General features: G+C 43.4%; 1 protein-coding gene across 1 annotated transcript in view; it reads right to left on the bottom strand.

The window, feature by feature from the left end:
* GJA5 (gap junction protein alpha 5) overlaps nt 1–16,665 on the bottom strand; it is a 116,443-nt gene extending 99,778 nt beyond the window's left edge. Inside the window, exon 1 of the mRNA XM_073577199.1 lies at nt 16,646–16,665. The gene's annotated coding sequence lies outside the window, so the exon portion shown is untranslated. The remainder of the gene's footprint in view (nt 1–16,645) is intronic.
* Between the last annotated feature and the right edge of the window lie 1,584 nt (nt 16,666–18,249).

The following is an 18,249-nucleotide window of genomic DNA, read 5'->3' on the forward strand; positions in this document are numbered from 1 at the left end:
ATGTATAAGAATATAACTACTATAATACTGCTCCTATATATAAGAATATAACTACTATAATACTGCCCCTATATACAAGAATATAACTACTATAATGCTGCCCCTATGTACAAGAATATAACTACTATAATACTGCCTCTATGTACAAGAATATAACTACTATAATACTGCCCCATGTACAATCATATAACTACTATAATACTGCCCCCTATGCACAAGAATGTAACTACTATAATACTGCCCCTATGTACAAGAATATAACTACTATAATACTGCCTCTATGTACAAGAATATAACTACTATAATGCTGCCCCTATGCACAAGAATATAACTACTATAATACTGCCTCTATGTACAAGAATATAACTACTATAATACTGCCTCTATGTACAAGAATATAACTACTATAATACTGCCCCTATATACAAGAATATAACTACTATAATGCTGCCCCTATATACAAGAATAAAACTACTATAATACTGCCTCTATGTACAAGAATATAACTACTATAATGCTGCCCCTATGCACAAGAATATAACTACTATAATACTGCCCCCTATGTACAAGAATATAACTACTATAATACTGCCTCTATGTACAAGAATATAACTACTATAATACTGCCCCATGTACAATCATATAACTACTATAATACTGCTTCTATGTACAAGAATATAACTACTATAATACTGCCCCTATGTATAAGAATATAACTACTATAATACTGCCCCTATATACAAGAATATAACTACTATAATGCTGCCCCTATGTACAAGAATATAACTACTATAATACTGCCTCTATGTACAAGAATATAACTACTATAATACTGCCCCATGTACAATCATATAACTACTATAATACTGCCCCCTATGCACAAGAATGTAACTACTATAATACTGCCCCTATGTACAAGAATATAACTACTATAATACTGCCTCTATGTACAAGAATATAACTACTATAATGCTGCCCCTATGCACAAGAATATAACTACTATAATACTGCCTCTATGTACAAGAATATAACTACTATAATACTGCCTCTATGTACAAGAATATAACTACTATAATGCTGCCCCTATGCACAAGAATATAACTACTATAATACTGCCTCTATGTACAAGAATATAACTACTATAATACTGCCTCTATGTACAAGAATATAACTACTATAATACTGCCCCTATATACAAGAATATAACTACTATAATGCTGCCCCTATATACAAGAATAAAACTACTATAATACTGCCTCTATGTACAAGAATATAACTACTATAATGCTGCCCCTATGCACAAGAATATAACTACTATAATACTGCCCCCTATGTACAAGAATATAACTACTATAATACTGCCTCTATGTACAAGAATATAACTACTATAATGCTGCCCCTTTGTACAAGAATATAACTACAATAATACTGCCCCTATGCACAAGAATATAACTACTATAATACTGCCTCTATGTACAAGAATATAACTACTATAATACTGCCCCTATATACAAGAATATAACTACTATAATACTGCCCCCTATGTGCAAGAATATAACTACTATAATACTGCCCCTATGTACAAGAATATAACTACTATAATACTGCCCCTATGCACAAGAATATAACTACTATAATACTGCCTCTATGTACAAGAATATAACTACTATAATACTGCCCCTATATACAAGAATATAACTACTATAATACTGCCCCCTATGTACAAGAATATAACTACTATAATACTGCCCCTATGTACAAGAATATAACTACTATAATACTGCCCCTATGTACAGGAATATATCTACTATAATACTGCTTACTTTGGAGACATTGGAATACTTTGGTAAATATATGTCTAAGGCCACTTTCATATGTCAGTATTTGATAATTTTTTTCCTGCAAAATATTTAAGCCAAAATCAGAAGTTGAACATAGAAATAAATAATTTTAAGGGAAATTCCGCTCAAAATCCTTTTGAAAAAGCGCCTGTCAAAATGAGCATAATGTGTAGTAGTGACAAAACAGCCTTGCTGTGCACTAGTGGTGAGCTAGCATTCTCGTCACTGCTTGTTACTCGCTCGGCATCAGTGTGCTCGAGATGCTCGGTACTCGGCAAGTTTTTTTGGATGCTAGCGCACAAGCTCGGGTTCCCGCACCGCATGTTTGGTGCTTGTTAGAAAGCCAATAAACATGCGGAGATTGCCTGCCAGTTACTGTAATGCTGCAGCCATCTTGGTTGTGGCATTTCTGTGATTGGCAGGCCGTATAGCATCATCGGGTCTTATAAGACCCGGGACGCCATGCTCGACACAGTGTGCCAACCGAAACAGGCAACGTAGGGAGCGGTACTGCTGGCCTAGGTACAGATACAAACCAGACAGGCCTAAATGCATCTGCACTAATACAGGGTGCAGGGGACCCAAGTAAAATGGCAGCTGCACAGGTGCATAAATACCAAATGAAACAGCCAGCCTACAATCAGGGATTGGCCGAGTGGTACACCAGTGCAGAAGAAATAATCTGCCTGTGGCCTCTGTTCACACGGGATGCATTCTAGTTGGCACTGGGCAGCCCCCCTATATGGTGTTACTAAGAGGTTGTTAGCCAGAAGCCCTGCATTCCCTGTGTGAACACTGCCACATGCGGATTATTTCTTCTGCACTGGTGTGCCACACGGCCAATCCCTGATTGTAGGCTGGCTGCTTCATTTGGTATTTATGCACCTGTGCAGCTGCCATTTTACTTGGGTCTGCTGCTCCCTGGATTAGTGCAGATGCATTTAGGCCTGTCTGGTTTGTATCTGAATTTTTTGGAGGATTTTTTCCTCTTTTTGAGGTTTTCATAGCCTAGGTACAGAGTTGTAGCTGGTATAGGCAGGGATTCGACATCATTAATATTTATTTCAACTGCAACAACAGCACTTATTATTATTATAATGAATATTCATACTGCTGATAGCAGCACTTATCTGGAGATTGTGCCAATGGGATAGTGTAGGACAGGATAGGGTTATTTGTAAGTCCTTTGTACTGCAGCACATACCAAAATCCCTTCTCAGGCTAATAATATTCTTTTTGTTTTTAATCCTGCAAATTGTTCTTAGTAGGGAAATATTGTACACCACTCATTCTGTGCCAGTTGTGCATCAAAAGCATAGAGCCAGACTTGGTTGGATAGAAATAGCATTGTTATATTGCTACTGCAGTGTAAGAAGTCCATCTGAGGTGGGCAAATTTTCCTACCAATACTAATCAAGCAAAAATTTCTCCAAAGGGATATATCATCTGAAATTTATAATGGACAAGGTGTTTGGTAGAGGAGGGGGAAGTGGGCGTGATGCTGATGGTGAGCGCAGCTGCCAAGGATGTGGGCAAGGTGAAACTGTGCCTGCTACGGGAGCACAACAAACACACACATGTCGATTTAGCTTCCTGCCCCACTTTATAGGGGGGGCACGGAACAACACTCTTGAAGCCAGGCCAGTGTGAAAAGGTTGTTGGATTGATGGCAAATAATGCTTCCAGTCAGTTTGCCAGCACCACCATGTCTTCCACACGGTTCAGTCTCAGTAGCCGTGATTCTGGACCACATAATCCTCACCCTGATCCTCCTTCCTCCCACCATCCCAAGTGCCTGGAGACAAGTGTTTCCACACTGGGACACTCCAAAGAGCTGTTCACATTTCCATTTATTGATTCTGGCCTCTCACCCTTCCCCTTTCAAGCGGTAAATGAGGAGATCATATGTAGTGATACTCAAATATTTGAGTAGCCACTGTCACAAGAAGACGACTGTGGGAAACAGCAATTACTGTCACAAGAGGTGGATGATGATGAGACACAATTGCCAGCAAGTGGTGTTGTTACATCAGCAACTCGAAAGGAGGATCAGGGTTGCAGAACTGGAAGAAGAGATGGTGGATGATTAAGTCACTGACTCAACCTGGGAAGGTGACATGCAGAGGAACGACAGCAGCGCACAGGGGGAGGGATTCACAGCACCAAAACAGGCAGGAAGAGGCAGTGAGGTGGCCAGAGACACAAGGTGGGCAGCTACTCCCCAGAGCACCAACACAGGTGAAGTTGCCAGGTCAAGAGTTAGGTGTTCCCGAGTGTGGCGCTTTTTTGAAGATACACAAACAAATTAGGACTTACATAAAAGTAGTCAAAAGAAGAGAACCATATATAATGTTAATAACATAAAAAATAATTATTGTAAAGCCAATTAAAATACAGATAGAAGAAAAGTGTTAAAACATGAATACCAAAGTGTCCAGTAGGAGGAGACATATCCTATCCAGAAAAGTAAAAGGGAATAGACTAATCTATAGATATCAGTATTAACAGCACGGGTTATATATAAAATACACAGGGTTAATTGACCATATATCCCATGTGCTGTGGAGTATATCACAGTAAAGCAAACAGGGTAGAGTGCAAATAAGCATAAAATTGCAAATAATGTGCAGAGGATGGATAGGTCATTGAATTCAATATACCAAATAGTAATACAATGTAATGCACTTTACCTAAGCATGATGGGCCACTGGAAAAGATGATCTGGACAGGTTAGCCTCCCCCCTCAGCCCAACGTACGTTTCTCCCGTTGCTGCTTCTGGGGGTGATGTACTGCTCAGCCATGACTCTCTCGGCGGGGGCAGTGTGTGTGCTGATGTTAATACCAGAGGAGTAACGTTACGGGGTCTTCATTTCATGAATGAAGTTGCCGCTGTTCCTTCCACTTCTCAATAATATCACTCACAGGTGATAGGGGAAGATTCAGGAGGATGAAATGTCATGAACGGACTTGTTACCCCGGTGGTTGAGGGGGAGAGAGGACGGATGATATACACCGTGGGCACTGGGGCCAGATGAAAAGACATGAGGATCAATACTTTCCTCCATATAGTATACTAGCTGAAGAGCCCGGCGCTGCCCGGGCATAGTAACTAACTGTGGTTAGTTATAGCAAATTATAATTATCCTCCATCCCATAGTCCCGTGCCCATATACCCATCATACATATCCTACATCCCATAGTCCCGTGCCCATATACCCATCATACATATCCTACATCCCATAGGCGCGTGCCCATATACCCATCATACATATCCTCGATCCCATAGGCGCGTGCCCATATACCCATCATACATATCCTCCATCCCATAGTCGAGTGCTCATATACCCATCACACATCCTCCATCCCATAGTCCCATGCCCATACACCCATCATACATATTCTCCATCCCATAGTCCCATGCCCATATACCCATCATACATATTCGCCATCCCATAGTCGAGTGCCCATATACCCATCATACATATCCTCCATCCCATAGACCGGTGCCCATATACCCATCACACATCCTCCATCCCATAGTCAACCATTATGACATTATAATGAGCGGCGGCAGGGCTTGCAACCTTTGATGACATCAGCGTCGCCATGGCAACCATTGTGACATCATAACGAGGGGCGGGGCTTGATACGCACACACTGCTACCCCAGTATGCAAATAGGGGCATTGTGACATCATAATGAGGGGCGGGGCTTGATATGCACACACTGCTTCCCCAGTATGCAAATAGGGGCATTATGACATCATAATGAGGGGCGGGGCTTGACGCGCACACACTTTTTCCCCAGTATGTAGACGGGGGCAAAATTGTTTGGTGAATTGGAACGCGCGGGGTTAAAATTTCGCCTCACAACATAGCTTAGGACGCTCTCGGGGTCCAGACGTGTGACTGTGCCAAATTTTGTGGCTGTAGCTGCGACGGTGCGGATGCCTATCCCGGACATACACACATACATACATACACACATACATACACACTTTGAGCTTTATATATTAGATTACATAGATATTAGATAGGCCGATATATAGGAAAGCAGACATACTGTCTAGAAAGTATTTTATTCCTATTTCCTATCTATCTAATCTTTTAGTCGGGAACACCCGAGTGTAGACGAGTGACTACTAATTACCCTGCTGTGAGTCACCGGTCGCCTTCAGCCTCAGCATCCACAGTGAGCTCTTACTGGCGATTCCTACGGATGACAGTAGATATGTAATTTCTCAATCTCCATATTCTTAGAAGGACGTGACAAAATAGAAACCACAAGAAGCCAGATGGCCAAGTACCGGGCCTGATAAGCAGCTGAGCTGTGAGGAACCTGTTTATGTCAGGCATACATTTCATATTACTAACTGGACTGGCACTGGCTATGATGTCTGTGGGGCTGAAGTCGTTAATCTGTCCTGAATCATTTACCGGCAGAGGAATTTATAAACTCAGAAGAACATATTGAGGTTGAGTACACTTTTCAACCTGAACCCCCATAGATGTTACCTCTGGTGCTGACTAGACAAATGGCAGGTGACTGGCTCTTCCAAAAAGTCATCTCTAAAGAGAGCTGTTTTCTTCTGGACTCTACAGGTCTGTTATAGAGGATCCATTGGTAATTTAGTGGGCCAGTATGACCAGAGACCTACAGAACCAACTTGGACCTGACAGGTTTTACTTCCTCATGCACTGCTTGCCAACAGTCTTGATTTTGCTTGGCTGCCATTGAGGAAAGGCACTGGTGAGTGCATCTGGCTCGGCTGCCGTTGAGAAAAGCACTGGTGGGTGCAATAGACTCGGCTACCATTAAAGAAAGCACTGGCGGGTGCAGCAGGCTGTGATGCAAGTACTGGGACCTGAGAACTGACAATGGTGTTAGGAACAAACTCACAACATTGCACAGGCACCTCCATGTTGGAGGAGGCGCTTTAAAGAGTAAGAGATCTCCAGCTATTGGCTGAGGACAATTTAGAGGAACACGCGCGGCCCCTTTAAGAAAGAGGAAGTGTGCGTGCGTGCCCCCTCTAAGCACAGTGCCTGAAGACCTGCTAGGAGTGCATGCACCTTGGGCAGCAGCAGACCGTGAAGGAGCAAAACGGGAGCCTCGGCGATGAGTATGATGTCTCTGCAGTGAGAGAGGGACTGCAGGCAGAAATGCAGGCGCTACAAAATGTTTATGGGGGCAACTGAGGCTAACATTAATGCACTCGCTTACTGACGCTGTGTTGGGTACAATGTATGGCTCTAATATATTTTATGTTGCCACTTTACTTCTGACACTGATTATGGAGGTTCTCTCTTTTTATAGGTCCACCTTTGGACTTTTAATGAAAGTGGTCTGGTAGTGAATATGAAGATGTGATCATTATTTGAGCAACAGACTTTGGAGCAAATAAAATGTCCTCAAAGGCAGGTCTTCAACATTGCATAGAATATGGCACCTAGTCATGGACATGACCTGGTATCGCATGAAACAAGATACATAGACATGGAAATGACTTTGTATTGTAGGGAGCATGGCACATAGACATGGGCATGATCTAGTATTGCAGGGAACATGGCACGTAGACATGGGCTTGACCTAGTATTGCGGGTAACATGGCACGTAGACATGGGCTTGACCTAGTATTGCGGGTAACATGGCACGTAGACATGGGCATGACCTCGTATTGCGGGGAACATGGCACGTAGACATGGGCATGACCTCGTATTGCGGGGAACATGGCACGTAGACATGGGCATGATCTAGTATTGCAGGGAACATGGCACGTAGACATGGGCTTGACCTAGTATTGCGGGTAACATGGCACGTAGACATGGGCTTGACCTAGTATTGCAGGTAACATGGCACGTAGACATGGGCATGACCTCGTATTGCAGGAAGCATGGCATATAGACATGGTCATGACCTAATATTGCAGTTAACATGGCACGTAGACATGGGCATGATCTACTATTGGAGGGAACAAGGCATGTAGACATGGAAATGACCTGGTATTGCAGGGAACATGGCATGTAGGTGTAAGATGAACCGAGACATTGTCAGCGGTTTCTGGTGCTCTTTAAGGCAGGAACTATCGGGACTGTCACCACTATTGCCGGGGGAAGCATCTTCTAGGAGGGAGGGACCTTCCCACTGGAAAGCAGGGGGCGTGGGGTATATAAGGAGGACTGAGCGTAGGAACGGGGCAGACTTGGCGGGAAAGCGACAGGAGAAGGTTGACCCCCTCTCCACTGCTCAGGCTGACAACTCCTAATCACCTGCCCATCCCAGTCGCAGGGGTGGTATGGGTGCAGGTATCCCTGTGTGGGAAGGATCTTGGACGGAAGGGTATTGTGCTGACCCAGGGAGATACTGGCCACGGTCATATTGTTACGCTGGGGATGAATATCATGAAAGAATTCTGAAAATTGCTGAGTGATGAGCCATTTCACTTGTCTTTAAACCAGTGGAGTCCGCACACCCCCAGTGGCGGGTGTTCCAACAGTTAATTTGTACAGTCCGGGTGCAGGAAGTCTCCAGTCAAGGGGAAACGTTAGGAAAAGTGACTGTGCCGGCCTCCACTCAACTCATCTTACCTGATCATCTTACCTCATCTTACCTCTTCACTGCATCCAACGAACCTCTTTCGTTTATGTAGACATGGGCGTGACTTAGTATTGCAGGGAACATGGCATGTAGACATGGGCATGATGTGGTGTGGAGACACGAAGGTCAGTGGGTGCTCTGGTCTGCTGGCCTGGCTGTATTTAGAAAGACCGCATTGATCAGGGGTCATCCCACTGAATGCCTGCACTCCTTTCACATGGGCATATTACTCAGACAACACAGGGTGAGGTTAAACAAGTGGGGCAACACTTTATTGAACCACCAACAAACAATAACATAGAGGACAGTCCCAGCAAATGCAGATGGTGCAAATTGCAGTGTTATCCGTCCGCTGTCTCGCCGAGATTAGAGCAGCTGTGACTGGGGGGCTTCCAGGGCCGACTACCCACACCAGGGGCACCTTGCTTTTGGTGGGCACCCACAGAGAGGAGGTAGCAACAACATTAAGAAGTTGACAGTCCATTGGCCAGTCCATGGCCAGGTGTCCTGATTGCCCCAACCTGTCTTCTCCGAATGTCTCCATGGGGCTAGGTGACCGGATGGTCCCAAACTGGCTTCTCCAAACATCTCTATTTGGCCAGGTGACTGGATGGTCCCAACTTGGCTTCTCCAAACGTCTCCATGGGGCCAGGTGACCTGATGGTCCCAAGCTGGCTTTTTCAAACATCTCCATGGGTTTAGTAATATTCAATGGAGCAGATCTGTATTCGTACAGCTAGGGTTGTGGTCCCTTAATCTGGCATCTTGTAGAATGTCTCAAATCTGTATTCCTCTTGATGGAGCTATTGTTCCTTGGCTGTTATTCTGTAGAGTCTTTTTGCAGAATGGGATGGGATGAGATCAACTGTCATTGTTTGAGTATTTAATCAATCTGCATAGTTTGTCCTTCATCGTTTGCAGGTCATCAAGCTATATGGACTTGTACAATGGGTAATCAACGTATTGGCAAACATTGATTGTTCAATTACCCTGCGTCCCTGTCCTCCAAGGATATTAACACAAAAATCAATTCAAGGGTCAATGTTTAAGCTCATATGAACTATGGCCTACTCTCTTGACCCACCAAAGAAAAACACATAATTTCAAGAGTCAACGTTTAGGCTCATATGAACAATAGCCTATGTCTCTTGACCCACTGAACAAAACACATCAAATCAAAAATCAACTTTCAGACTTGAATTGACAATAGTCTATGTCTCCTGGGCTATTGAAAATAGTTGTCTGGCATAACTAAGATTAAATGCTGTGTTGTGACACCTAGTATTTCAGGTATGTTGGCAAGTAGATATAAGCATGACATATTATTACTGGTAACTATCACACTGCCGCAATGCAGGTAGGTGCAGGCTCCACTAGATGGCAGTAGAGTGGAAGCAGGACTGCACCTAAACAGAGCTGGCCTGTAGTGCAGCAGTGAGGCTACGACAGGTGCCAGCAGAATAGTTGAACAAGCCGGGTCAGATCCTAGACTGTAGTGCAGTACCAAAGGAATAAGCAAACTCATGGTCAGAGACAAGCCAGGGGATCAGTAATGGTCAGGAGCAGATAAGACAAAAGACAGAAGCAGGTCAGGATACAAGCCAAGTCAAAACCAGGGAGTCATCACACTAAAGGGAAACACTGGGTAAAGACGGGAATAGGGGAAAACAGACTCACGGGTTCAGACAGCAAACGCAGCAGGACAAATCAGAGCAATCAGAGCCAGCTACTGCAGCCCTAGGCAATAACTATAACCGACATTGCCTGCAGGAAGCAGCGGCGATAAATAGCCAACTTGAACTCAGACTGAGGCTGGGAAAGGTTAACTCTTTACATCACCAGATCGGGAAAAAGGGAAAACAGGGCTCAAAACCCGTTCTGGATCATGAGAGTAACATAGCACAAAGACAAGGGCATGACCTAGTATTGCAAGGAATATAGCACATAGACGTACGCTTAACCTAGTATTGCATGGAGCAAGGCACGTAGACATGCGCATGACCTAGTATTGCTAGGAACAAGGCATGTAAACATGGGCATGATCTAGTATTGCAGAGAACAAGGCATGTAGACAAGGGCATGACCTAGTATTGCATGGAACAAGGATTGTAGATATGGGCATGACCTAGTATTGCATGGATCAAGACATGCAGACATGAGCATGATCTAGTACTGCATGGAACAAGGCACGTAGACATGGGCATGACCTAGTACTGTATGGAATAAGGCATATAGACATGGGCATGACTTTGTATTGCAGAGAACAAGGCACAAAGACATGGGCATGACCCTGTATTGCAGATAACAAGGCATGTAGATATGAGCATGACCTTGTATTGCAAGGAACTTGGCACATAGAATTGGGCATGACCTTGTATTGCAAGGAACTTGGCACGTAGACTTGGGCATGACCAAGTATCAGAAGGAACATGACATGCAGACTTGGGCATGACCTGGTATTGCACAGTTTTCTCTTGTCTGGAGTGAATAGACTTCAGTCACCGTGCTCAGGTTCGTTAACGTTGCATAAGGCTGTTCTTATCTCTGCGGTTCACGCTTCTTCACGTCTCTATGATTCTTAGAACACAGCTCAGCTGTGTTGGAAACAATCGGAACGTCTTTGATGGTGTTATAATCATTAAAGAGGATGGATGATTAATGATGACCATTGTTGATTCCTCCTCCTGGGATGATTCTAATGCCAGGACATGTGATCCTCATGTGAATTTTCAAATGGACTTCTCACAAATACATCTTATCCCCATTAGCAAATCGCTGCTACACAGAGACATTAAAGGCGAGCCTGATAGCCAGGAACAATCGGATCAGTGTCTGCCAAGGAACAACGGCCACACTTAAAACGATCCAGCGTCCAGCTCTTCTGCCCCACACATATAACCAGTTCATAGTTTTCATCCAGGTTAGGATTCTGCTGCAATTTTCTGGGTCACACAAGCAAAAATCTCAGGACTCAGCCATCAATGTAAATTGCATGTGCGGTAAGTAGGAAGATGGTATTGTGAAAATGTCAGCCACCTGAACCCCATCATAAAATTGGGAGCCTTGTCCCTTGCAATACTAGGTCATGCCCATGTCTAAGTGCAATGGGGCTTTTTTTCCATTGGCTTCTACCTGCCCACTATTAATTTGTTCTCCAGCTATAGAGAAAGGCTCGTCAGCTGGGCAGGGAGAAGCCTGCGAGAAACCACTCCACTGACTTTTCGTCCCCATTCTTGGATCATCTTTACATTATGTTTTTTTCTCTGTAACACTGCAGCATTTCAAAGTAGAGCAGATGATAACCTATGGTGTCTTGTACTGTCCTTATTTTTGGCAGCATGAACCCAAAAAGGTTCAATTTAAAGTCAGTGGGAGCGCCTAATAAACAGTGCCAAAGTACTGACATTTCTAGGGAGCCAGAAAGTGGTATCTCAAATAATTCAATAGTTTCCCCATCAACAGGGACAGAAAAGCTCAGTGTCAGCACCAAAGTGTACTCTAAGGCCATGTTCATACATTCAATTCGGTCAGTATTTTACACCAGTGTATGTAAGTCAAAAAGAGGAGTGGGTGATAAATGCAGAAGAGGTGACGTGTTTCTATTATACTTTTCCTCTGATTGTTTCACTCCTGATTTTGGCTTACAAATACTGATGTTTAACATGTGAATGTTGCTTAAGAAGCAATGCCAAGGTCCTGCATGTAACGTGAGCTGTAACAGAGTGCATCTCCAAAACAATGCCAAAGAGCCCCATGAGCAGTGCTAGGGAGTGCTCCTATTAACAGTGCCATGGAGCACTCCTATAATCAGTGCTAGGGAGTGCTCCTGTAACAAGGTGGCACGGGGTGGTAGTTGTGGGCGAGTCCATTAAGCAACAGTCAGTGAGCACCCCGGCACCTTGTACATGAAAGATAAATAAAGTCCTGGTACTGCTATACAGTTGGTTTCCTCTGTTATTCCAGCTTCTGGTTCCCAGGTTCCTTGAAACACCACAAAGTCACAGTTCTTTTCCAACAGTTGAACTTTACTAAACAGCAAGGCATCCATCACATCAGCAACACAGTTCACACAGGTCAACATTTCCTGTACTTTCCCTTCCTCTGCCATCTGGGCAGTCCCTTTGGACAGTCCATGTCCCATCTGTACCTTCAGCATCACCAGCTCCCTGTCAGCTCCTTGTCCGGTTCCAATAGGGAAAGGTGCCAGGAACGTCATCTCAGCTGCTTCTGCCCTGGTTTAGACCCCAAATCCTTCCTGGGGATGATCCTGTTGAGCTGGTGCCATTTACACTGTTCTTCAGCTGGGGGGCCCCTTAGGGTATGTGCACACTTTGCGGTTTCTGCTGCGTTTCCGCAGCGTTTTTGGCTCTGCAGAAACGTAGCAGATTTTGCTGCGTTGTACAGTACCTTTATTTCCTATGGAAATCAAAAAAAGCTGTGCACATGCTGCGTTTTTTTCCGCGCGGTTTTGCTGCGGTTTACAATCCGCAGCATGTCAATTGTTTGGTGCAGAAACGCTGCGGTTTTACACCTCATCCATTATGAGGTGTAAAACCGCAGGGCAAAACCGCAGAAAAAACGCAGATAATCCGCAGATAAACCGCAGAAAAACCGCAGCACTTTGTCCTGCGGATTTCCTGCGGTTTTCTCTACAAAATCCGCAGAGACAAAAAACTATGTGTGCACATACCCTTACTGCTATCGACAGCCTGTAACTGCCTCACTGTATGCTTTCTCCCCTTGGGCAGACTGCCCGGGAGTCTGACAGAACCAGGAAGTATCTGTCCTATATCTCCCTGCTCTGTGCTGTTCTGCTCTGTGCCTCTCCCATCTACTTATCTCCTATGCTGTCAATACCTTACTACTCTTACATCTATCCTATGCTCTATCTCTAATGTGCCACCCTCTATTCTAGTCCCCCTACAGTCCTATACTACTTCCTAATCTATCACTAATGCAAAATAAATAACAAATACATTTGCATTACAGTACCCACATTAGTAAAACATTAATAAAACATCAGGGTGCCACATGTGACATAGGTGAACAGTAAGGAGGTACATGAGGGTCGCCGCCACCTACTTACAATCCCATAAATAGTCCCATGGACTGCTCCCATAAACAGTGCCAGGAAGTGACCTACAACCAGTTCCAGGGAGTGCTCCCATAAACAGTGCCAGGGATTGCTGAGTGATTGAGAACACAGCCCAATCACAGGCTGTAAATACACACCTGTTCACCCCTGTGCTATAACAGCAGGGTCCCACTTAAGGATCCCCTTCATGTTATTTAATACTCAATAAGGACTATGGGTTCTTTTCTCTCACTACCATATTCTACGTCAACCCTTAGTGTCATGGAGCCGCTCAGTGTTTTTGGAAGTAACATAAAAGTAATAACTACATGATACAGACTATTGCAGTAATATGTCCGATCCCAGGATTAAAAGGGTCAGAGAGTCATAAGCTGATAAAACACACCTGGCTGCAGCCTGTAGGGAACTTGTGAGGAATAATAAAGTGTTGACTTCCAGGAATTAGCTGCCAGCAGACAAAACTTTATAATTTAGCTTTGTCCGTGGGACAAGCCAAGATGTCTATGTATACAGTGATGAGGACATTAAAGTCCACGGACAAGAATGCTTCTGTTTCCATGCTTTTCTAATCTCATAAACTCCTTTAAGATTTCTATTAGCTTGCGAGATTTTGATTTTTTTCGGATCAGGTGATGGGCCTGGGCCATACTACTCATAAAAGTTTGACATCCCTAATGACATCTGCCATTTAGCTGAATTCAAACTCCTACCTCCTTCATCCTCTCACAGTGGTCCACAAATCGTATCCTGCGTCTCCATCATGACCTTCTTTCCAAATGCTACCTCACCACCTGAACATTTGCTATCACTTTGTCGAGCTCCATCTGATTTCTCCTTTTGCCTATCTATAGCTCTTGAACAAAATGTCCACCTTAAACTGTTCTCCCACATCACATCCGATTCACTTTCTGACCAGCTGCATCTTTTCTACCAACTCCACCAGTCTTCTAAAACTGCATTATCTGAGATCAATAACAATCTACTATCTCATGACATTATTCTGTGGTCCTCCATGACTTGTCCTCTGCCATCGACACAGTTGATCATTGCCTCCTTTTCAAATTTCTCACATCCATTGTCATCACAGACTTTAACACAACATCAAATTCTCTAGCCCTGAAGTTTTCTCTATGGTTTCCGGATAAAGTTTATTCTTTTCTTCTTCTCTAACTTCTGAATATGAACATGTAGAAAAATAAATTCATTATCCTACCACCTTCTTGGTCAACCTCCCCACCAAACCTCTTGATAATTGATAATGGCTCCACACTTTCCCGTTTCACCCTTGAGTCAACAAGAATAGTGGGGCATGCCATCATGTCATCATCTCCCTCCTAGACTACTGCAACATCCTTCTTTTTCTCTTTGATCTCCCATTCAGCACTTTTCCGCTCCTCCAATCCATGCTCCATTCTTCTGCCCAAGAAATTCATCTCACCACTCATTACTATTTTGCTGCTCCCATAAACCAATCACTTCAATTGCTAAACATTGCCCATAGAATACCGTCCACTTGTAATCTCTAGTCCATAACCTATCCCCTCCATACATCTCTGCCCTAATCTCCCGATACCTTCTTACACGTTGTCTCCGGTGTTAGCAAAACCTTCTTCTCAGGTTCTCCTCACATAATTGTCTTCAAGATTTCTCCCATCCTTCCCCCATACTCTAGAACTCACTACCCCAACTGGTCAGACTCTCTCTCACATTTAAAACCTTCAACGTCCAAGCGTAACATAGATGATAACATGGAATGTGACACTGTGTTAGATCACCGAAGATATTATCAACCAAAATCTCATATTTATGTGCTTTTTTCCAGAATTGGATCATAGTCTGGAAACACCCAATGCAAAATTTTCATGTCTCAATGAATTGGCGCAATGTCCCTATGTCCTATGTCCCTTCCTGCCCATGTAAATGATCAATCTCGGGACATTTGACAACTTAAACTCACATCTAGCATTTCCTGTCCATAGTGGATGTCAATCTCCTGACTATAATGCAACAGCCTCATACAATACATGTCAATGAGACTTTTGAGTTTGGGACAGGAGACCCTTGGTTGCAGTGGATTTTGCAGTCCTTGCTTGGACCATGAATTTTGGACATGTGAAACTGGCTTTATTCACCGTCTTTGATGTTAAAACAGTGAATCTACCTGCCACCCTGACTGCTCACCCCGATACTGTAGAAATATTAAGGATTAGCGTTGCATTCACAAGTCCACAAACCCAGGATGACCCATTATGTCAGTTCAATGCGGAGGACACACAATATGTGTGTTTTCTGCATGTTCCTGAATATAGATCACTGGTATCACAAATCTACAGTGATTTGCATGCATGTTCCTGCAGAGAAGAAGCAGATCACATGTTCCCTGCCAACCTGAACACCCATAGTATAAAACACATTATATACAATAAATAGAAACTGCAATAAAACCAATAAAAATGAATTTTTCTATCCTATGGGAAAAAAATTCATATAGTATACAACGTTCATTGCAACAAGCGTAGATGGAATGAAGGACTTATTATGGAGTGTCAAGATGGAAAGCTTGAATATGGGACTCCTGGTACAACCAGGTATGACCGGGACACATTTGAGATGGACGGAGATGAACTGGAAATTGTAAAGGACTTCACCCTACTCGGATCGATGATTACTCAAGATGCAGTGATGACACCGGAAGGCAATAGGAGCAAATCAACAATCCAAGAACATTTCACTGGCAACGAAGACACGGCTCGTACATAGTCTGGTCTTTTCTGTAGTAACATATGAATGCGAAACATGGACAATAAAGAAACAAGACAGAAGAACAATCAACGACTTTGAAATGTGGTAATGGAGAAGGATGTTATCGATATCATGGATGGCAAGAAGAACAAACAAGTCATTCATAGAACAAATCAAGTCAAACATGACACTCGAAGCAAGGATCACCAACTCGACTTGCCTACTTTGGACACATCATACGAGTAGAGCAATCACTGGAGAAGGACATAATGGTTGGAAAAATAGAAGGAACAAGGCAAAGAGGAAGACCAGCAGCCCGATGGCTTGATAAAATCAAGATAACAGTGGAGAAGACCCTGGTGGACCTACCTAGGTTGGCACATGCTTGATCTTCCTTGTTCATCCATCAAGTCGCCTTGGCTCGAGATCTACCTGAAGGCCTTTAAATAATAAAACAATAATTTTTCTTTAGAAAGAATCCAAAAAAGTTCTTTAGAAAAAAGGTTCCCTAAAATTACATTTTGTCTTGGGCATAAAAGGGGTTGGTATCTCAAATCCTGTAACAATCTTCGATTAATCAGTTTTTGGTCTCCGACATGATTGGTGGAAACTACTAATGGCCACCATTACCTTCCCTTAGCATATATCATTTTCACACATATGGAATGGTCTAAGACTTTTCATGGATTGTATCATACTTAAGTCCAGTCTGCGAAAAAACACAAGATGCAAGCATATCATACATACCTGAGGTGTAGGCACTGTCAGGGGATGAGCTCTGCCATGGCAGCACATGATCCTGCGGAGAGTGTGACTCTGAGCACTCTCGTCAATGGCACCTCCTTGACTTTTAACACATTGTTATCACATCTTCCTACGCCTCATGGTGGCTCAGATAAAATACTTTCCCCATGTAATCTGCCCACTTTACATCTCGCATAGTGTTGTCGAACATGAGAGGCTTATGCAGGGCATGTCGGGAGTCCTGACGGCTACAGACACAACTGGAAAGTTAACCAGCAACTATGAGATTTCGGCTCCTATAGGAAATAATTTTTTTAACATGTTTTCTGTAAAGCAAACCTCATACATAATATGTAACATACAGTATACCATAAAAAGTGAGTACACCCCTCACATTTTTGTAAATATTTTATTATATTATAGGACTGAAGATTTGACACTTTGGTACAATGTACAGTATTCAGTGGGCAGCTTGTATAACAGTGTAAATTTTTATGCCCTTTAAATAACTCACAAACAGCCATTAATGTCTAAACCACCGTCAACAAAAGTGAGTACACCCCTAAGTGAAAATGGCCTTAACTCTCTTGGTCATGGAGGTCACTAGAGCTTCACTGATGGCCACTGGAATCCTCTTCCATTCCTCAGTGACGACATCACGGAGCTGGTGGATGTTAGAGGCCTTGCGCTCCTGCTCCTTCTGTTTGAGGATGCCCAACAGATGTTCATTAAGGTTTAGGTCTGAAGACATGCTTGTCCAGCACCTTTACCTTCTGTTTCTTTAGCAAGGCAATGGTCATTTTAGAAATGTGTTTTGGGTCGTTATCATGTTGGAATACTGCCTGTGGCCCCATTTCCAAAGGGAATATTGTCATAACTCTGTTGCTGAATGTCCCAGGACCAGGGACTCTTTCCCTGTCCCTAACACTAGGGGAGCCTTAGCTCGCCAAGTTCCCTAGATTACTTCTGATGGTGAAAATGCCAGGGCCACATACCTTGCCTTAGCTTCTGAATCCCCCCTCAGTCTGTACACTTCCCCCACCCAGGGAAAAGGGGAGTAGTAGTGTACCGTAATACACCAAACAGACTAACCAGGTAATATGAACAGGGGTATAGGATACTACCAATCATACAAATATACTTACACAAAGAACAGAGGTATACACTGGGACGTGAAGGATGGGGTAAAGCCAAAGTAGGAGAAGAAGGGGAATTATGACACACTCAAA

Source organism: Dendrobates tinctorius, unplaced genomic scaffold (assembly GCF_039654945.1).
Source record: "Dendrobates tinctorius isolate UK_male_01 unplaced genomic scaffold, ASM3965494v1 ptg000054l, whole genome shotgun sequence".
Lineage (NCBI taxonomy): Eukaryota > Metazoa > Chordata > Amphibia > Anura > Dendrobatidae > Dendrobates > Dendrobates tinctorius.